This window comes from Vicugna pacos, chromosome 11 (assembly GCF_048564905.1).
Source record: "Vicugna pacos chromosome 11, VicPac4, whole genome shotgun sequence".
Classification (NCBI taxonomy): domain Eukaryota; kingdom Metazoa; phylum Chordata; class Mammalia; order Artiodactyla; family Camelidae; genus Vicugna; species Vicugna pacos.
In genome coordinates, this window is record NC_132997.1 from 31,801,097 (window position 1) to 31,822,747 (window position 21,651).

The following is a 21,651-nucleotide window of genomic DNA, read 5'->3' on the forward strand; positions in this document are numbered from 1 at the left end:
TGGGCTGGAATGGTCACAGGTGCACGAACACAGTCCTCCGTCAGTTACACGCAGGGCCCTCCGTGTGGTGCTTTATGGAATGATTGTCGCCTTCGACAGTAACTCAAGTCACGGGACCACGCGGTGAGCCCCGGGCAGTGAGCTGACCTGGTTTATTCTGGGCTGGAGCGTTTAACTGTTGTTTCAAGATTTTCTGTTCCTCGGTTATAAGAAATTGTAGACGTGGAGATGGTAGTTGCTCCGTGAGCCTGGATCCTTGAAAAATGTGATGAGAAAACCCTGGCCATCAGCCCATAATGGACACACTGCATGAAAACGAAATAAACTTTTGTTGGTCTGAGTCACTGAAGTTTGGGTCTTAATTTTGTTCTGCAACATAATCTACGTGTCCTGACTTATAAATGGTTCACACACCTGCTTCCTAAGTTATTAGTTCCATGAACTCAACTGCTCTCATTCTGTTTCCTTAACTACACAGGGGGTGGGGGGGGGGACACAGTATCTGGTTCCTAGGGATACTGAGACCTAACAAGACATGATAAAGCATCTCGTGTCATGCAGCCCTTGGTTCGAGGTGGCTGTGGCTGCTCTGTCACCATCACAGTCCTTGGACACCCGCTTACTGTGTGACTCCGAGACCTTGCGTCTGGGCCATTCAAGAAGGGAAGGGATTCACAGCATACCTCAGTGGGTCCGAGTTACCTACAGAGCAGTTCCTAGAGGTCATTTTAGCGTCTGGTCCCTTTGCGCCCCAGCTGCCTGCTGTGGACTGGATTTTATGAGCAGTCTTGAAGTGAATGTTGAATGACAAAGGATCTGTGTGTACGTCTGTATCATTTATTTTTATATTTTCTACCGAGTTTGGAAAATATTATGTATCTGTATCTACATACCTTCATTTAGATACACAACTATATGTCTATGTATGTTTACTATTATGGAAAATAGGGATTTTATTGTGACAAGGCTGGCAAGCTACACAGTCAAGAAGGGGAAAGAGCTCGGGTACCATGGCCGCCTTGAGGCAAGGCCTTATGTTCTGGGGTTGGGGGCAGGGGCTGGCATGCGTGTATTTTCCAGATTCCTTTATTTTCCTGATGTCACAAGCAGCACTGGCATCTCATAGAATCTCACATAAGCATTCTCAGCTGTGTTTGCCTGCTCACTAAGCAACAACATTTTCAGGCCATTTCTTAGCTCCTTAGTATGAAAACAAAAGACAGGGGTGGCCATGTGAAAGAAAAGTTGAATCACGTCACTTTGTGAGAAACATGCATGTGGAGTTTTTGGAAAATCCATCTTAAGTTTGAAAAACAAAAGAACCCTTCTAATCTATCATCAGATAGGTTGCAGATATTTAAAAAAAATTACCAGAAATGACCCCAGGTAAGTGTCTGCATACAGCTTTTCACGATTTTCATACCCACTGTGGAGAACAGTCACGAGAGGTGGCGGGGCAGCCATTCTTCCCGTTTTCTGGATGAAATTGATATTTAGAGAACTCAGGTGACTGGCCCAAGGCCCCCGTGAGAGTTAACTCTGAAGGCCTCGTCCCCCAGTCTGAGCTTGTTGGCGGTTGTGGGGGGGGGGTGTCAGCAGGGGACAGCAAAGCAGGGGACGACCAGTCACTGAAGACACAGAAGTACCTGGGATTCCTTGTCCGGCCCTCTGCCGCCAACCCTATCCTGCCGGTTTCCAAATTCTGATGTTTGCCTCCCAGTGTTGTCCCATTTTGTCATTGGCATCTCACAGCTGTGTTCCTGCTCCACAGGGAGGCACTCGAGTGCACGGGTTAGTTTCAGCTCTGAGTCTGCGCTGCCTTTGATCCTGAGGCAGCTTTCAGGAGGTCTGGGGCACGTCCCCTGTTGCCAGGAAGCCGCGTGGTCGTTACCAACTCGATGTACAGACTGAGATGGGCTGGTTATTTAGCAGCTTCAGTGTCGTTCTCCACTGGTTTAACATGTGGGTAACACACGGCACGTTGAACAAGGTGGGTCTGCGAGCTGAGCGTCCCAGAGGCCGGTGCCGAGCACGCAGCAGGCACACAGTCACTCTCACTACCTCACTGCTGGTTGGGGCGACCCTTCTCTGGCCGCCTTGCTCCCCGTTTTGCTCCTCGGCAGCACTTCGGCCTGTGCTTGGCCTTGCTGGACACAAGGGGAGACCAGCCACGCGAGACAAGCGAAGTCGGGGCTCGCTAGACCAGAGCAGGCAGCCACCATCCCGCGCGCTGGGCAGAGACGCACGGGCGGGCAGAGGCGTGGGGAAGCTTACGGCGGGTGGGGAGGGGGGTGGCAGGGCTGCCGGCCCGGGGAGGCTGAAGAGAGGCCGACGGGATGTGGGGCCTCCTGTGGTTAGGGGAGCGGCTTGGCTTCGTCCGCCTGGTCCGGAGACGGACAAGGGGACACACAGGAGGAAAGCTGCCAGCTTCTCACCAAGTCCTGACTGCTTGGGGCCAGTGTTTGCCGCAGTCTTCGCGCCGCTTCCTGGACCCCTACCAGCGGAGGCGGACCTGCGTTCCAGTCTGCCTTGTGGCCGGCGGTCCTCCTGGCCTCCTCCTTGTGCATAAGGGGCCGCTTGTCTGGGCAGGATGCTGCAGGCTGTGGGTCACAGATCCTTTTTTTTTAAGTCTTATTTATTTTTAATTATTTTGGGGAAGTAACTAGGCTTACTTATTTATTTTGTGATTATTATTGTTTAATGGAGGCACTGGGGATTGAACCCAGGACCTCGGCAAGCCGAGCACAGCTCCACCACTGAGCGGGCCCCTCCCTTCAGAGCCGTGTGCCGCACGCGGCCTGTCCGCCTCCTTTCGCCCGGCGCCTCTCTCCCGCTTCTCGCCTGGTGGCGCCTCGCAGACGCAAATCGCGGGGCGCGACTGCTCCGCGTGAGGGTCTTCCATGGCTCCCCGGGCCTCCAGGGTAGATTCAGAGGCCCGAGCAGGGCCCTCGGGGTCCCTCCAGGCCCTGCGCCTTCCCGTGCCGTCCGCTGCGCCTGAGACCGCTTTGCGAGGAACCTGAGACCGCTTTGCGCTACCCGAAAGCGAGGCCGAAACCGCGCGCGTCAGCCCTGCTCCCTGCGGCCTCCGCGGGGGCGCCCGTCTCCCTCCGCCCGCGCCCCTCGCTGCCCTCGGGCTTCCCCGCAGGGCGGTGGCTGCGCGCCTGCGATCCGGGCCCGCGCGTCCCGGTGCGAGTCCCCCTTCATGCTGGTTGGCGCCCCTTTCCAGACGCTGAGCCCCCGAAGGCGAAGGCTGGCTCCTTTGTCCTCTTCCCCAGACCCTCGCACAGTTTAAGCCACTGCACTGAATGAGAATGAAGGATCAGAACCCGCATTCTCATTCTCTGGCTTCTGCTGGAGAGTTTTCTCCCATCTGTCACGTCTTATGAAAATGTGACATTGAAAATGTGACATTAAAAATGAGTGCTGAAAACAGGTCCAAGTGGTGAAGCGGAACCAAATACGATTAAGGCATGTTTCCATCTGTCCTCGGGGGCATTTCAGAACGTGTCTCTGAGGTTACCTGTGACGTGAGCAGTCCGCGGCCCGCAGATGGACAGCAAGCCCTGCTCTTTGACCATCAGAACCAGATACGAGCGTTCTTTCCGGAACATTTGTGTCCTGGGCTGTAAATCCTGGCTGTTTTGCAGATTCAGACTTCAATAATGAGACCCTTGTCACACGATCCAAGAGAGAAAGCAGATGGACACCTAGACGAGACGGCCCGTCTGCATGCCTCCTCTCTGAGGCGGCCAGGGCCCGCGCAGGTGCCTGGACCCCTGTCTCAGGTCTCCCTGACTCCAGGCCCTCGCTGTCGCCCAGGCGGGACAGAAACCGCCTGTTTCCTTGCCCCTGATCCCACCACCCACCGTTCCCAACGCGTACTTCTGGTGGTGTCTCGCACCTGCTCAGAACCTCGCAGTTCCTCAGGGTCCGGGCTGTAAATTTGGCCCGAGATCAGCTGTCCTGTGTCCGTAATTTACCTTTTCACTTCTCGTTCACCATATAGCCTTGGACTTACACTCCAGATAAATTAATCTGTGAACTTCTTCAGAACACGTTTGGCACGGTGTCACTTCCATGTAATTCCTCAACTGGACGTTTCCTACATGTCTATGAAGACACGGAAACAGACGCACAGACATGGAGGACAAACTTGTGGTCACTGGAGGGAAATGGGTGGGAAAGGATAAACTGGGAGTTGGACATTTGCAGACACTAACTACTATATGTAAAATAGATAAACAAGTTTCTTCTGCGTAGCACGGGGAACTGGGTTCAATATCTTGTAGTAACCTATAGTGAAAAAGAATGTGACAAGGAATACATGTATGTCTATGGGTGACTGAAACACTGCTGCACACCAGACATTGACACAACATTGTAAACTGACTATATTACAATTAAAAAAATAAAAAAAAAACATTTTGCTGATCCTCTTATCCTAGGGTCTCCCAGACTCACCTGCAGCGAGCAGGAAGGAGTTTATTAAAAATACAGATTCCTGGAGGCAGCTTCAGCATATCTATAAAAAGTGCTGACAGAAGACATCCTCTTAAAAGGTTTCTGGGAGTCACAGTGCCTGAAGGATCTGCCTTCATGTGGCATCAACATGTTATAGGCTGTATGTGGACTGGATGATACAGTTTAATAAAAATGGCATTTTATGCAGACATTACATAGGAGCCATGTTTGACATCAATTATCATTATTATTGTCATTGTTATTATTTGGATTGTGTGTGCTCTAGGAAGACTGATGACAGCATCCAAACGTACAGGATTCAAATTCTGGGTGCATCTAGACACTGCCTTTGTAGGACACCCTCAAAGTGATTACTCCTTAAGCCAAATTTTAAGAGTCATTGTAGCTAATAATCCAACATTTTTCAGAACTTTCTTCTGGTTGGCACGACTTCCCGCTTGGGCACGTCTCTTCCCCAGTGCATTTTTAGTGCCACAAGAGGACTTGTCACTGAAGCCTCCACAAGTCTCCGCAGAGCCTAGCAAGGATGCCTATAAAACCAGAAGAAACTGCCAAATGGTAAATCCTTAGGCTCAAGAATTTTGAAGTAACATGTTGTTTGATTTTGCTACAGAGCAATAATCTGGGGGACTAACAGGATATTTTCACACAATGTTATTTCATTTAGAAGACAGAGTCCTGGCAAGTGCCACGTCTGCCCATCACCTTAGCCAGAATACAAAAGGGAAATAAAAGTTAGTAAGGATGCTCACCAGACAATCTAGCAGAGGGTACCCTGGAGGAACTTGACTTGGAAGACCCTGCGTTTAATTTTTGACTTTCAGTCACTGAAGGTAACTGATACTTGCCTGCAGTTGGCGTATTGATCGTGGCACAAAACTATGCTTATTTCAAGCTGAAAAGCATGTGTCATCTTGGTACATGAAAGAGGACTGACAGAAACCCAGGAGTGAGTAATAAAAGAAGACTTAAGAAGGCAGAGCTAGTGTCTAAGTAACAAACATACCTGCATCGGGGATTTACCAACTTGGAGATAAAGCCAGACTGAACTGCATTTAGGACTGTATGCTTTTCCTTTGTAATTCAAAGCCCTTGCGCTCCTAATGGGGTTTTTATGTTTTACTTTTATTTTATTTATTTATTTATTTTGAATTGAAGAACAGTCAGTTACAATGTGTCAATTTCTGGTGTGCAGCGCCGTGTCCCAGCCATGCATATACATACATAGATATTCGTTTTCATATCGTTTTTCATTAAAAGTTATTACAAGATGTTGAATATAGTTCCCTGTGCTATACAGAAGGAATTTAGTTCTTATCTATTTTTATATATAGTGGCTAACCTTTGCAGATCTCAAACTCCAAAATTTATCCCTTCCCACCTCCTTCCCCCAGGAACCCTAAAATTGTTTACTATGTCTGTGAGTCTGTTTCTGTTTTGTAGATGAGTTCATAGTGTCCTCTTTTTTCTTTTTTTTAGATTCCACATATGAGTGATATCATATAGTATTTTTCTTTCTCTTTCTGGCTTCCATCACTTAGAATGATGCTCTCAGGTCCACCCATGCTGCTTTTATAATTTTTTTCATAGTAAGCACCATTATTTAAATAATTTCTAGGTGAGCATAATTAATCACTAATCTTCTAACGGAAATCCCTGTTGAATCTGTAGAAGGCGGATCTAGCTCCTCAAAGTCTTGGTCAGAGAATGAACACCAGCAATAGCGTGGTTCCCACAACAGTGAACGCCCAGGAAGCTGCATGGGCTCCTTTGACGCTGGGTGTTTTGATCTGAAGCCTCGTTACTTCTTCTTTATCATTAGGTAGCAAGTGTCCTTCATCCGAGTTTAATTAATCAGTTTTTAAATTAGTAGCTATCTAATATTTTTGACAGTTGAGGGAAACTGGGGGAGGGGTGGGGGTGACAGATACTGAGGTGCAGAATTGGTCATTCACCAATTGAAGCCCATCCAACTGACACATTAGAGAAAAAGCTAACAGAGGCAGGCATGCATTTGATTTTTTTTTAACCCCACATCTATAATGTGGAGTGAAGACAATCCTTTCTGCAGATGAACCCCGCAGTTAGTCATGACCATCCCATGCTGCCCTGCACCACTGAGCAGTCTCAGGAGGGTGTTACACAGTAGGGAATTAAGAGTAAAAGAACAGATGGTCTGTTTTGCCAAGCCTCGGTCTAACGCGTCATTGTATGTGGCTCCAACCAACACGTTATCATGCACCAAAAATGTGGTTTCTTAGGGATGTTCGTTCGGGACTCTGAATCTGGTCAGTCTTTACATCAACGGTGGTTTATGTTGGAAACAAATAAGAAGAAAAATGAGAACCTACATTTTAAGCACGAATCTGCAATATTCTCCTTATTTTACCAAGTGTACAGGACTCGTGGTGCATCCTGTGACCCATGTGCTCCGACTGCCCCGCTCTCACCCCCGGCAGGCACGGCTGCTTGACGGCTCGACTCTTTTCCACCAAAGATTAGCATCGTTTTACCAGTCGTCCCCACGTGGTCCTCCAGTGGCCACTACTCACAGGGTAGACAGACCTAGTTTTCACTTTGACTTTACCGTCAGGTTTTCTTATGATGTTAGACCTGTCAAGAATCATTCAACTCGATTTTGGTGTTTCCCACCCATTTTTGTCCTCATTGGTACACTAGGTATTGAGAACACTGATCAGATAAACGTAGACGGAGCGGATACGTGAGCATGAACCTGACAGAATCCAGGGAGGGGGGAAGACACACCGCAGAGAGCCCACAGCACTCCAAGCCGCGTCTCTGGAAGATGATCCTCTGGGGGGAGGAGGCGGACCCCAGGGTGGATGGGAGGGGGGCACGGGCAGCAGCCTGCACGCCCTCCGAGCTGCAGCAGCACAGTAATACTGGGAAGATTAGAACCAGGAAATGGCCCTCACTTTCCCTCGCTTCTCACCAGGAGGCTAAAGCATAAAGGGTGTATGATGTCCATAATTCACAGTCTGGGGTCACCATGATTCCTGCTGCTCTCCATTCTCACCCTGAGTTGTTTTTTTTTTTTTTTAACATTTTTTATTGATTTATAATCATTTTACAATGTTGTGCCAAATTCCAGTGTAGAGCACAATTTTTCAGTTATACACGAACATATATGTATATTCATTGTCACATTTTTTCTCTGTGAGCTACTATAAGATCTTGTGTATATTTCCCTGTGCTATACAGTGTAATCTTGTTTATCTATTCTACAATTTTGAAATCCCGTCTATCCCTTCCCACCCTCCGCCCCCTTGGCAACCACAGGTTTGTATTCTATGTCTATGAGTCTGTTTCTGTTTTGTATTTATGCTTTGTTTGTTTGTTTGTTTGTTTGTTTTTAGATTCCACATATGAGCGATCTCCTATGGTATTTTTCTTTCTCTTCTGGCTTACTGCACTTAGAATGGCATTCTCCAGGAGCATCCATGTTGCTGCAAATGGCGTTATGTTGTCAGTTTTTATGGCTGAGTAGTATTCCATTGTATAAATATGCCACTTCTTCTTTATCCAGTCATCTGTTGATGGACATTTAGGCTGTCTCCATGTCTTGATTATTGTAAATAGTGCTGCTATGAACATTGGGGTGCAGGTGTCATCCTGAAGTAGGGTTCCTTCTGGATATAAGCCCAGGAGTGGGATTCCTGGGTCATATGGTAAGTCTATTCCCAGTCTTTTGAGGAATCTCCATACTGTTTTCCACAGTGGCTGCACCAAACTGCATTCCCACCAGCAGTGTAGGAGGGTTCCCTTTTCTCCACAGCCTCTCCAGCATTTGTCGTTTGTGGATTTTCAAATGATGGCCATTCTGACTGGTGTGAGGTGATACCTCATTGTAGTTTTGATTTGCATTTCTCTGATAATTAGTGATATTGAGCATTTTTTCACGTGCCTATTGATCATTTGTATTTCTTCCTTGGAGAATTGCTTGTTCAGGTCTTTGCCCATCTTTGGATTGGGTTGTTTGGTTGTTTCTTAGTAAGTCGTATGAGCTGCTTATATATTCTGGAGATCAAGCCTTTGTCGGTTTCATTTGCAAAAATCTTCTCCCATTCTGTAGGTTGTCATTAGCTTTTAAATCAGCTCCTGGGAGCCCTGGTCGCTGGCTCAGGGTAGAACCCACCAGCAATGAGATCTCACGAGTCTCCTCCACATTTGAGTCATGCTCACCGAACAGGCGAAAACAGTACTCACTGAACAGCACAGGAAGGAAATTTTACTGCAATGTAAGTTTCAGTGCATTCCAACTATAAATTCAGTCATGCAAGGACCAGGATATTAAGCTATCAAAAAGTAATCCATGAGCTAACTGCTGATTCTGTGTCCAGGGGGCTGGATATACCCTGAAAAATGTGTCTCAGAAGGGTTGTTTAGTATTATATAACTACTTGGGTTGTGTGGTTTTTATATTTTTTTGTCTGTTTACTAAAACCATTGGTCCTCTAGTTAATTGCTCACCACACAGAGAGGCTTTCCAAGCTTCAAAAACAATAGAATCGCTAGGCAGTTAGATAGAAATGAGCACTGAGCAGGGGGAGAGGAAGACGAAAGGAACCACCCAGGAAATAACAGTACGTCTGCACTCAGGTTAAGGCAGTCCAGAAACTTCTACTCTCTCTAAATGAGGATCGGCCAAAGCAGCCAGCTGACATCAACACGCTGCAGCTGCGCGTGAGGAAGGCCCCGGCGTAACTTGACCCAATGCTCATTATAATGTAAGCAAGTTACAGTTTGAGCCCCCACCTCCCGCAGGCTGCTCTGCGTGGAGAACCTTCCCGGGGGGATGGGCGAGCCGGAGCACTGGAAACCTGAGCTGTCAGGCAGCCTGAGCACTCACAGAACCTGAGCCGTTAATCAATCACAAAAAACCGCCCCTAAGCCAGGAGATGAGACGGAAACACAAAGGAGCGGCGCCATTTTTTCTCTCTTGGATGGGCCGGCTCCCGGTTCTCGGGGACGTACCATCTTTTACTGCCTTTTTACTTCACTCATAAAAATCTTGCTTATATCACGCTTTCTGTCTCTCATTAAAAAAATTTTTTTTTCGGGTAACTAAGAACCGAGGTAATTCTTATTTCCCTTTCCCCAGTAACAGAAGTACGTTGTTTCATCAAAATTTGGGATGAGAATTGCATTAGGTTATACACTGACTATAAAAAAAGACATTTTTAAAAGCATTCTCAGTAGGTGTGAGCCACTAGGAAACTGATTTAAAATTATATGAAGGCTTTTCCCAGAGTTACTGAAATCAATTAAGTGTTATATATAACCTAAAAAATAGGGTACAAAGCCTTCTCACTGAATTGCTGATGGCACAAAGCAGGGAGACTGAATTCAAGAAAAGCATGATTGGATCATGGACTGGAATTCTAAGCTGATGATTTTTAAGGCTTTGAGAATTCCCAGGTCTAGACCTCAAGAAACCAGATCTACTCTCAAGCCACCAGGAAACACACTCTTCAAATTCCCTGGCCTGTGATTCTCGTCTGTGACTGCTCCAGTCTTCTGAGCGCACCTCTCATCAACCCAGGAAGCTGGAGAAGGGGCTCAAGGGATGTTTTATGTTTTGCCTATTAGCTTTTTTTTTTTTTTGGTTAAGCAGCTCTATTGATGAGTAGTTGACATATAATAAGTTGCACCTGTTAAGTCCAATTTGCTGCATTTTCACATAGATAAACCATGTAAAACCATCAGGACAAATGACGAGCATCTCCGTCAGCACCAAGTCTCCACAGTCCTTCTGTGACCCCTCTCTCCCAACTACAGACCCCTACTCACTGGCAGCTCTGGTCTGCTTTCAGTTGTTATAGGTTAGCTTGCATCTTCCGGAGCTTTATGTGAAGGGAAGCACGAAACATGTGCTCTCTTTGCTCTGTCTTCTTAGCTCAGCATAATTATTTTAAGATTCATCTATGCTGTGGCATATATAAACAGTCCATTCTTTTTGCATTACTGTGTAGTATCCCATTATTGGACATACCACTGTTTAACCATTCATCCGATGATGGACATTTGAACTGTTTCCAATTTGGGGCTATTACAGAAAAGCTGCTACGAATGTTCATGCACAACATGTGAGCTTTCATTTCTCTTGGGTCAATACCTAAGAGTGAATGGCTGGATCACAGGGTGAGTGTATGATTCACTTTCTAACAAAGTGCTAAACTGTCTTCCAAAGTAGACACACTGTTTTACATTCCAACCATTTTATATTCCAGAGCATGAGTTCCAGGTTCTCCACATATTCCCCAAAACAGTATCCTCAGTCTTTCTGATTTATCCATTCTGAAAGGTGGTAGCAGTATCTTGTTGCGTTTTTTTCCTTTAATTAATTAATTTATTTTTGTTGTTGCTACTGTTTTTTAATTGAAGTATGGTCAGTTTACAACATTGTGAGTGGTGGTTTTAATCTGTCTTCCTGATGAATAATGATGCTCAGCTTCTTTTCATGGCCTGATTGTCAGGAATGTATTTTCTTTGCTAATGTGTCCAAAAACTTGCCCAGCTCTTTATTTTTGTTTTCTTAGTGAGTTTTTAAAGTATTTTTAGTATATTTGAAATACACTCCCTGTGTATCCAGATGTGCAATTTGCAAATAGTTCCTCCTCGTCTGTGGCTTCTCTTTCCTTTCTCTTCACAGAGTCTTTTGAAAGAACAGTTTTAATTTTGACAAAGTCCAGCTTATCAATTAATATTTGTATAGATCATGCTTCTGGGGTCACATCTAAGAAATCTTTGCATAACTCACGAGCACAAAGATTCTCTCTTTTCTAGAAGTCTTACAGTTTCAGGTTTTACATTTAAGCCTAAGTTTCTTGTCTTTTTTTTTTTGCCTAAGGTCTATTTTGAGGAGCATTTGATTTTATCTCAATATATATAAAATTAAACTTAACCGCGGTAGCATCACCAAAGGAAAGCATGGTGGTTACTTAGGTGGCCAAAGTTAAAATCAGAGGTTGTGTGATAGAGAATGACTTGGGGATTGTTTTAAAATCCTATCTTTTTTCTTTTTTTTTTTTGAGACCGTCAGCTATACAGTCTCTGTATTTTTTTCCTACCCAGAGAACTGGAGAAAACCCCACGAGGCTATGGTACTGGGGGTGCAGAGAATGTCCCGTGTCAGAAGGCCTAGAGAGTAGCTGCGTCCGGTCCCAGGGATTCAGAGCCTGAGCACGTGGAGAACAAGGGAAAAGCTGAGAGATGAACCTGGAGAGGCTGACGGAGATCGGCTTACTGAAGCCCTCCTGAAGCATACCACGCATTCCTAAGTCCATCCTAAGAATGCAACAGAATGAATGCAACGTGTTCTAGTAGACAAGACGTTCAGAGACCAGTTAGGAATTATGAAAGATCTGGGGCAGATGCATCACATAACGTGTCTGGGTGGAGGATGAGATTTACACCATGACCAAAGGCAAATAGTCAGGAATGCGAGGGTATGTTCACGACACGGTGAAGACAGCACACTTGGCGGTCAGTGGTTAGTCAGGAGAGGGAGGGGGTGGGAGGGACTTTACTGGCACTCAGAGTAGCTCCTACTGCATCAGTAACAAAATTAAATACTGAGCCAATGTAAGGCTTTGTGTGGAGAAATGTCAGACAGTTTCTTTAGTTTGATGATAATATGGTCCATGGATTAAAAGAAATGCAGGTGACTTCCAAGGACATTTGGAGATAATGGCAGATATTGAATCAAAGCAATGCAGGATTGGGGTCAATCTGTGAAACCAGGAATTGAAATCAGAACAAAAATCTCTTTATCTAGTTTTAAAGCCTCACAATTTATTTGCAGGCACTCATTAAGCCAACCTCATTTCTCAATTCTGCCTTATTTGTACATGATTGTCTCTTATGAGCCTAAAATAATATTTAGCCCTCAACATGTTTTGAGATTTTAAATACCCTTTTTATAGCATTTTGTAAATATTTTCCAAATTATGCAAATCATTTCTGAATACATTTAGCATTGTTTCAACCCACATAATTTTGATGAAGCTTAGCATCTTAACTATAAAAACCACACCCACTCACTGACTTATATCCTAGCCTTTTAACCATTTAATAGATTACTGACAATGAAATATTCAAATAAAATAAGTGAACATCTTCATGATTATCAGTATTTTTCCACAGAGGCAGAATGAAAACAGATCGATGCACATATATTTTCCCTTCCCTTTATGGAAAATATTCTTAGGAAACTGAGCTCCGTGATACAGAAATTATAGTCTATGTGTTGGTATCTGAGACTTGGTTTTGACGATTTGATCCAAAAATTGTTTTACAGAACCTACTACTGATTTTTTCCCTCTAAATTTTCTAAATGACCATTATTGTTTGCAAAATCGAAAAGCTACAGCACATCAATGAAACGGATGCTCAGATTCAAGGAAATCATCATCACCATGGGTTTAAAATTCATGAATGACAGCTCACTAACTGTACAGATAAATGCACCTCCTTCAGCACATTGAGTGTGTGTGTGTGTAGTGACTGAAGCTGGACTCCCTAAGATACGATGCACCATACCTTAGAAGCCCAGGAAGTCGTTTAGGAGATTGCTTGATACACAGCCTTGGAACATTCATCTGAGCACTAACTACGTCTTGGCGACATCGGGGTGAAAAGAAAACACGGCATCAGCTGCAGGAACTAAGCCTTTACGATCAGATTTCCATCACTTGCAAGTTGGATAAGACGGACGGAAAGAATTTTTCTTTCCAGCTTAAGTGACACTTTAATCATTATCTTTCAAAGCTCACGGGGCAGTCTTTGGTGAAATATGTTTAAAAACTTTTTCCATTTTTTTAGTATAACATTTATCTAACTTGACTTTAATATTACCATATTTTTATTTTTATAATTTATGTAAAACAAAGTTTCACAGGCTAATAACTCCACACGAATCTTCTAGTTGTGTTATTAGTGATTCTGAATGCATCTCTCTTTCTTCCTGTTGGAAGTGTTTCCAGGACTGATTCTACGGAAGTGCAGCTGATTAAATCCCACTCCATGGGGTCAGAAAGAAACCAAAATCAAAGTAGGAGTCCACCATTCAGGCAGCGCTGCTTTCCTGATCCGTAAGCTTCACCCGTCACTGCACCCTGGAGCCACCTGGGGATGGCAGCTCACGCGCTGATGTAAGTCTTCCGCAGTGTTCTCTCTCTAGCAATGGCCTTCCACTCGCAGGTGATTCCAGTACACAGCCGGGATTGAGCGCTACTGTCAGACTGAACCCAGGAAGCAAACTCCTCAGCAGACCCAACGACATCCTGTCCGGGTATTCGGATTCCCCAACTTAGGAGGGGCGCAGGAACCCGCCTTTCAGCCAGCGGGTCGTCCCGAGACAGGCGGGCTGCAGGAGAGCGCGGGGCGGGACCAGAGAGACGCCGGCCCTTCCCAGAGGCCAGTGCTCCCCTCCTGGTGGCCGTTACTGCAAAAGCCTAGCTGACTTCTTCGGGACCGTACTGGCCCCCGATGAACTTTAATTCTTCATACCTTTAAATAAATTAAAATCCTAAAGCTGCCACATGTTAGGATGTCAATGTAAAACTTTGTCCCACAGTGATTCCAGGTCGTCAAAATCAACCTGCTCTCCCGAGAGAACCGGGAAACGGAACATTCCAGGCCACCATCTCCCCGGATTAATTCAAGTAATCAATCCGCTGTTTACTCCGGCATTACCGGCACCATATCCTATGGGAAGAAAAGAACTGCTCGTTCTGGGTGCTCATGATGAAAAGTGAAACTGATTATTTAAGTGCAGGATGTCTTGGTCTGGGGCCGAGACACAGCAAGAGAAATACTCGGTCTGGAATGGATGGACGCCGACGAGGAGGCGAGCCAGAAGTCGCACTCTGGCCACAGGGCCGAATACGGTAGGAGCTCCACCCGACCGCTCCCCCCGGCGACCACGCCGCCCGCCCGCCGAGGAGGCGGGCCCCACGCTCGGGGGAGGGCGGCGGGTCCTCGTCGGCCCCTCCCGGCGCCCCCCGCCTCGCCCCGCCCGGCTGAGCTCTGGCCGCGTGGTCCGCGCGCGGCGCAGGTACCCAGAGCATCCGCCGCGCGCCCAGGGCGCCGCACTTGTGTCCCTCGGCGTCTCCGGCGACAGCAGCGCCAGGCCCCCGGAGACGCCGCCTGCGACCACGGCCATCTGCCCGACCACCTTGTCGGCCTCAGACCCCCGCCGCCTCGGCCGAGCCCACGGAGGGCTCCCGGGTCCCTCGCCACGACCCGCCGACGCCCTCCTCCAGGCCCACCTCGTCTGTGCGCAGTTGACCGCTCAAGTCCCAGGCCCGCCTCCACCCCGGCACCACTGCCACCAAAGTCACTCGGAAGACGGCCGCCCAAAGCCGGGGGCTGCCCGTGGGCCCAGGCAGCCCCCCAGCACCCAGAGCGAGCCCGGGGGACGTGACCAGGGCGGTCAGGCAGCAGTGCAGAAAGCCCTCGGTCCCCGCCCCAGACGGCCTCTGGAGGCCCACCAGGTGCGCCCGCACCGGCCCGGAGGGTCGGCCGTCCCGCCTGGCGCCCGCGTCCACCTGGGCGCGGCCCACCTGCCCTGCCCGAGCCGCGCCGGGGGCCAGGCGCGCTCCGGGGGCTGCGCGCGCGCCGCTGGGCCATGGCCGCCCCGCTGACCTTGAGCCACGGGGACCGTGGCCTCCAGGTGGCCCTTTGTGATTTTAATATCGTCATAATCTCTCACTATGAGAGAGCCCATGGCCTCGTGGGAGGGAGGTGATTATGAGCTCTGAGAATCAGCGAATAAAAATATGGCAAGAATCAAGAGAGCAAACTTAGGGGTACGAGGGAAGGTGGGCGGGAAGGGGTAAACTGGGGGCTGGAGACCTGCAGATACTGACTGCTGTGTATAAAATAGACAAATTTCCTCTGTGCAGCGCGGGGAACTGTATTCAGTACCTTGTGGCAACCTGTAAGAGGCGGAATATGAAGAGGAATATATGCATGCACGTGGGCGACGGAAACATGCTGAACACCCGAAACAGACACGGCCCTGTCAACGGGCTACACTTCAACTTAAAAAATTAAAAAGAACATTAGAAAATAAATCTTACACTACAAAAGAACAAATAAAAATACGGCGCGGAGCGTGAACTGAGTGAGGGTGGGTGCACTGTGGGACTCTCGAGAGGTCTAAGGCCCGAGGCCCCCGCGTGACCTTATTATGCGCAGCCGGGGTGCTCACTTCCAGGTGAGGCAGAGCACGCTGGCAGGGGCTACCAACACTGTGGTATTGCTTCCAATGTTGTTTGTGTTCGCAAGTCCAAGGGCTCACCTGGAATTAATTATGTTTATACACACAAAAATAGTCAATCAGGATAACTTAGATTTTAACATTTTTGTTCCAATTATGTCACCATGATTAGAACCTTGTAAGATAAACGGAAGTTACTGTGGTATAAACAGAAATGTTTATCTTGGGACTTTATGATAAAACTGAAGAGAAAGTATTTTTAAATTATTGCTACTGGCATACCTATTCAGACATTTTAATAAATTCTCTAATATTCTGATATTAATATTTCAACCCAATCCTGTGTATTGGTCTGTTTAATTTTTCTACAGTTTCTTTTGTGATATGATTGTTGAAATATTTACTCCTTAGGTAAAATCATTAAAAAATTAAGTCCAAAAGAAGTGTCTCCTTAGTGTCTCATGATAGTCCCTGACATTTATTTTATTATATGTTAAATCTAAATTTCTATCATGTTTCCAGTCATCAAGTATCCTAACATATGTCTGATGTAGAGCTAGACTCTTACTTGATGAGGTAGTTTCCCACTGATGTACACCTTTAAAGATAAAAATAAGTCATGGGGAACACCCAGCAACTAAAAATCAACCCAAAAAGTTGTCTGAATACTGAATAATACACTAAGCTAAACAAGAGTTAGAAAGCATGGCTCTGCTTGTTGAAGCAGAAATTAATCCTCCCCTTCATTTATTCCTTAGCCACTGTGAAATTCCAATTCTTTTTTTAAATTTTTTTATTTTTCAGTCGTCTCTTTTTGAGTTTTGTAGAAACCAAATAGGTCATCATAATCAAAGACCTCATTTTCATTAACAGCCTTCAGGAGCTTGACTCTGATTCTCCTCCGCCCGAGTCATCACAGTGCAAATCGGACAGTGACGAGCGAACAGGAGCAAGAGGAAAGAGACAGGAACCGCGCTCGCCCGCTGGAAACCCGCGGTTCCTGGGAGCCGTCCCGCGTTCCCCCTGAACCGTCCCAGTCACAACTTCCTTCCACACGGGAACTGAAGTCCTAGACGGTTCTCCCTTGAACCAAGGCGTCTCTTTACTCACCTGTTTCAGGCTGTTTCTTCTGATCCATTTAAGAAATGATTTTCTAGTAAGTTTTTCTGCCCTACCATGTCTCCTTAAAAATCCCTACACTGAATAATTAAATAAATACAGCTACTGGCCGACCAAGAAGGAGAATGAACTCTTCTCTGTTTAAAAATATTAGCAATAATGTGCAACCAGTAAAATTGTATTTTCCCAATACCAAGTTTAAAATATTTTTTCATCTCAAAAGATGATCTAAAGATAACCAAAATCTCCGTTAGACAGAATTAGGCATAGCTTTTATTTCTCCTTAAATAGACTATAGCTTCTCCTCTTCTATCCTGTAGGGTGGTGCAGCTTAGTCAGGAAGACAAACCAGATGGGATTATCAGAACGCAGAAACAAAAGACGGTCATCAAGGTGCAGCGGTGTGACTGTGGAGCAGAGCCCTAGGTCCTCCCGGAAGGGCACACACAGCAATCTGAAGCAGAGCTTGGAGTTCTTCCGCGGGACTCCCAGTGCAGGGTGGTGCAACGTGCTGACCGCAAGCATGCAGACCCCAGACTGGTAAGAACCAGAAGGCTGATGACTGAGATTCCAGAGACACCGATCAGAAGAAAGCCATGCATCTCGCAGCACACCCCCCCCAAATGTTGCCTTTAAAAACACTTCCCTAAAAACCTTTGGGGAGTTTGGGTCCTCTGGGCATGAGTGGCCCACTCTGCTTGCTCGGCCCTGCAGTAAACCTTTCTCTGCTCCAGATCTGAAGGCCTGGTTTGTTTGACCTCACTGTGCGTCGGGCACAGGACCTTAGGTTCAACAACACTTACGCCCACAACACCGCTCCTCACAACTCCCGTGAAAAGACTGTCTTCACTTGGCTTCCAGGACACCGTGCTCTCCTGGGCTGTCGCTGTTGGCCGGGCTTGGCAGACTTCCCATCCACTCTAAACGCTCAGGTGTGTCAGAGCTCAGCCCTTGCATTTCTGGTCATTGTCCTTGCCCGGCTCTCACTCTCCTGGGGGTCATGTCTACACTCAGGGCTTTAAAGCACATTCTGTAAACTGACAGTCCCTGAAACATAGAACAGTTCTCAAAATTACTTGTTGAAAGCATGACTCTAAAAGTTTAGTCTCTTTCCTTGACACCTTCCAATTGAGCCCTTGCCAATCTGCAAACAGCTTCACAGATGGCTTATTTTATCCTCGTATCAAAGCTGTAACCTCCATGATGAACATTTACATCTAGTGTATGTGTAAACAGTGTGCTAGGAAGAGCTAAGTGACTTGAAGGTGAGTCCTGATCTTAGTTCATTAGACAGTCCTAAGTCCGATCATCTAAATCCGTGTTACTGCATAACTCAATGAAAACATAAATACTGAGAACTTTCTACTTCATGAAATTTGTAGAAAATCCTCCCAAACTTTTTGTCCGCTGGATGGTGATAAAAAAAAGAGTTCTACAAATACTCAGTTTTTCCTTTCTTTTCTCTCCGAGCATTTAAAATGGATTCACGAAGGATTATTGAGTGCTACCCCGAGTTAACGCTGGAGAGAGAATCTAAAATGCGTGCAACTTCTTCTTAGGAATTTTGCTGTGTCTCTTAAACAAACTGAAGGCATACGTCTAATGTTATTTTTTATTCATGATCATGCTCAAAATAACCAGTTATAATTTAAGTCTTTAGATTTGCAAGATCCTTTGGTTTTAAACCACTTGAACATGATCATTTGAATGCTCTTCCTAGAGAAAGGATGACCTGTTAACTTTTCATAGAAATGCACAGAAGCAGGCAATGAAAAAGGAACATAGCCAAGAAGACCTACTCGGGTCGGGATGAAGAAAGGATGGGGGTGAATCCAGTGTGACTTGGGAGCAGGTGTTACATATATCCAAATCCAGCGTCTCTGGAACAGCAATGCAGTGGTCCCTGGTTCCCTCTCCATGTATATTCCCATTCTTTTCATATTTCTTACATGTTTCTAGTCTCTCATGACTCAAGTCTTTCCCGGTTCTGAATACTTCTTTGACTCTGATTATAGGATATTTTCCAGAAATTATATGGTAAACACAGATACTAATAGGAGGTTCCCACTATTTTTAGGCAAAAGCTTGTGGCTCCCTTTTTTTGGACACAAATCTTTGACCTTCCTTTAATTGCACTGATTGTCTTTATCCCTGCCTGCCTCCTTGGTATCCATTGTCTTGTCAGCCAGTGCCCTGCAGCTGTCCCATTTATATAATTCAGCCAATGTTCGGAGAGACAGAATTGTGAACACAATTGTTTCCAGCCCAAAATAGAAGCAAGTTGCACTGTGTCTTTCTGGGTAATTTCCTCTGTGGCTTCCATTCAGATACCCTCACAAATGTTCTTGTCTCAGAAAAGACGCACTTCTTCCCTCTCTCACCCCGTCGCACTAACACGTATGTGACCTCTGCACTTAGCAGAACTTTCACTTCAATGCACTGATTCGAGTGCTGCATTCTATCCATCTGTATGTTATGGCCGCCACCTTTTAATGCTACCTCTAAAAGCAGACTGAAGAATTTGAACACTAGCAGGCAGCAAATTATACGGGAACTGTGTGATCCCACAGGTCAGACAGCGTATCTCGTTCACTCTCATAATTCAAAGTCCTAGCAGAGTGCTTGGAGGTTGTCTGAGTAAATATCTGTGAGTTTTAAAATCCTGCCACCCTTATGAGCAGAAAGCACACCGCAGTCCCAGGCCTCTTTTTTCTTAATTTTCCTTTGTCTGCCCACCTCTCAGATGTCACTAGCAAGTTCTCACTGTATCACCTAGCCCTCCAGCATCTAGCAATGAGCTTTCCTCAGTATGTTACTAGCCAAGTTCGCGCCGTATACGTGGACTAGAATATACAAAGTGAAAACACGTCACTAGCCTTGTAGGATTGTTGGGGGACATGTGACCTGCCAATCAGTTCAATGACAGAGACCAGTACCCGGCAGTTAGTAACTTCACCTGGTGGCAGCAGGACTCCTGTACATGCATTTAATCCTCCAGACAATTACGGTGGGTAAAGAACTTGCCAAAGGTCCCAGAGCTATCAAATAATGCAGTGGAATTCCTTCCTCACGTGTATCGCCGTTCAGAACCTTCCCTCCTCCCTGCGAACTGTGATTCCGCAAAGCACGCTGCCTCTCCCGTGCCGTCGGAGAGCTTCATCCACGTGGATGCCGCGCGGCGGGACCCCAGGCTGGGCAGGGCACCTCGATGCAACAAGTTGCATTTAGAAAATACGTGCAGGACACCAGATTTCTCCAGGGGTTTGTAGAGACTCAGGACCGGTCTCTCTCCACGTGAAGGTGAGAACACCGAGACGAGCACAAACCGGGCTCTGGCACAGGACTGATGGCGGAAGCTTTGATGAAGGGCATCTGCAGTGCCTTGAGGACCCTAAGGAGGGAAGAGCACGTGGCGTGGAGAATGCAGCTTGATGGGGGGCAGGGTGGAGACCCCGCCCTGTCCTTGCCAGGAGGGTCCAGTGTCTCCTTAGATGGGCGGGGATCCAGCAGAGGTGACGGGAAGGAGCGAGAGACAGACACTCCAGACAGAAGGGAGAGGAGGAGGAGGGGCAGAAATGAGAAGTTTCCGAAGCTCTAAAGGAAGAGATTGGCTGAGAGGCTGGGGAGAGTTTGTTCTCATACTGACAGCGAGAGAACTGGTGCTGTTTTGTGCTTCTCGTGAGCCCACTGCCCACACCTCCCAGGTGTTAACCGAGGCTGAACCCCAGGGAGCAGGGGTCACAGAGCAGGTTTAAGGGGGAGCCTGCCACTCTCTCAGGGATTTTCAAAAGTGAACTTGTAACGGTACAGAGCAGAGAGCAGCTTTCAAGCCTGACTCTCGGCGCCATCTCGGTCTCACTGCTGCTGGGTAAGTTAAAGCACGTGGCATTAAAACACTGTTCTCAAAGAGCTGGGGTTCTCCGCTATGAATTCAGTTTTACGTCTGTTGCAACACCACGCTCACAAGGGAACTTGATAAACATTATTCTAATTTGAGAATCTTTAACACCTACTCCTGTAAGAGACTTGGGAGCCTTGACTGATTCAGGACGGGGCTCGAGCTGGCCGCGGCGTCCTGGGCTGGTGGAGGCTCGCAGGCTCCCTGGCCCAGAGCCCCCCTGTAGCAGGGGCCTCGGCAGCCGGTGCCACGAGGTGCGGGCCTGAGGACTGCTGTGTGCGGAGCACGCCACAAGCCGCAGTGGGGTCCAGGCAGAAGAGTCGGCCAGATCCCACCCCGCAGGGACTCGCCAGGGGGCGTCGCAGGGGGCGTGCTGCCGTGCCTCAGAAGGACCAGCCCGTCTTCTCCAGGACACGCGTCAGATCCCAGGCCTTCGGCCGGCACCTTCTCGCTCCCCTTTGGGGCTGCCCAGAGCCCAGAGCGATGAGTGCAGCCCTTCAAGGGTTCTAGTCAAATGAGTTTACCTAACGAGAAAACAAAGCACCCACGCTCACTCATTTCCTGAGGAGAAAGCAGCCTCACGCTACCCAGGCCTCCTCCTCGGAGGACCGCGGCTTTCCCTTTAGCTCTTAATTCGTTGTAAGCTGCAGAGTGCTCATGAGTCCATTTTCTTCTTCTACAAATGTTTTCCTCCCCAAAAGCACAGTGTACGCCGGGGGGGGGGGTGTAGCTCAGGGGCAGAGCGCGTGCTGAGCACACACGAGGTCCTGGGCTCCGTCCCCGGGGCCCCCGTGAAATAAACAAATGATGAGCAAACCCGATCGCCTACCCCTCCCACAAAAGAGCAAATGAAAGTGCGATGTTCGATCCTCCCCGGTATTCGGGCTTCAGGTGGAAATGGCACAAA

General features: G+C 47.1%; 2 long non-coding RNA genes across 5 annotated transcripts; one reads left to right on the forward strand and one right to left on the reverse strand.

Moving 5' to 3' along the window:
* The first annotated feature begins 1,164 nt into the window (after positions 1-1,164).
* On the forward strand, positions 1,165-17,587 carry LOC140699262 (uncharacterized). Of its 4 annotated transcripts, none has more exons than XR_012077305.1 (3): positions 1,165-1,386; positions 13,479-13,655; positions 16,601-16,966. It is a non-coding gene; the product is annotated as an uncharacterized lncRNA (long non-coding RNA). The 4 variants fall into 4 exon arrangements; XR_012077304.1 differs by lacking the exons at positions 1,165-1,386; positions 13,479-13,655 and adding exons at positions 15,147-15,314; positions 15,392-15,637; XR_012077303.1 differs by lacking the exons at positions 1,165-1,386; positions 13,479-13,655 and adding exons at positions 15,338-15,637; positions 17,167-17,587 and having other exon boundaries at positions 16,601-16,883.
* LOC140699263 (uncharacterized) lies at positions 13,349-14,978 on the reverse strand. Its single transcript, XR_012077306.1, has 2 exons — positions 14,775-14,978; positions 13,349-14,211 (listed from the first exon to the last, which is right to left on the reverse strand). It is a non-coding gene; the product is annotated as an uncharacterized lncRNA (long non-coding RNA).
* Positions 17,588-21,651: the final 4,064 nt, after the last annotated feature.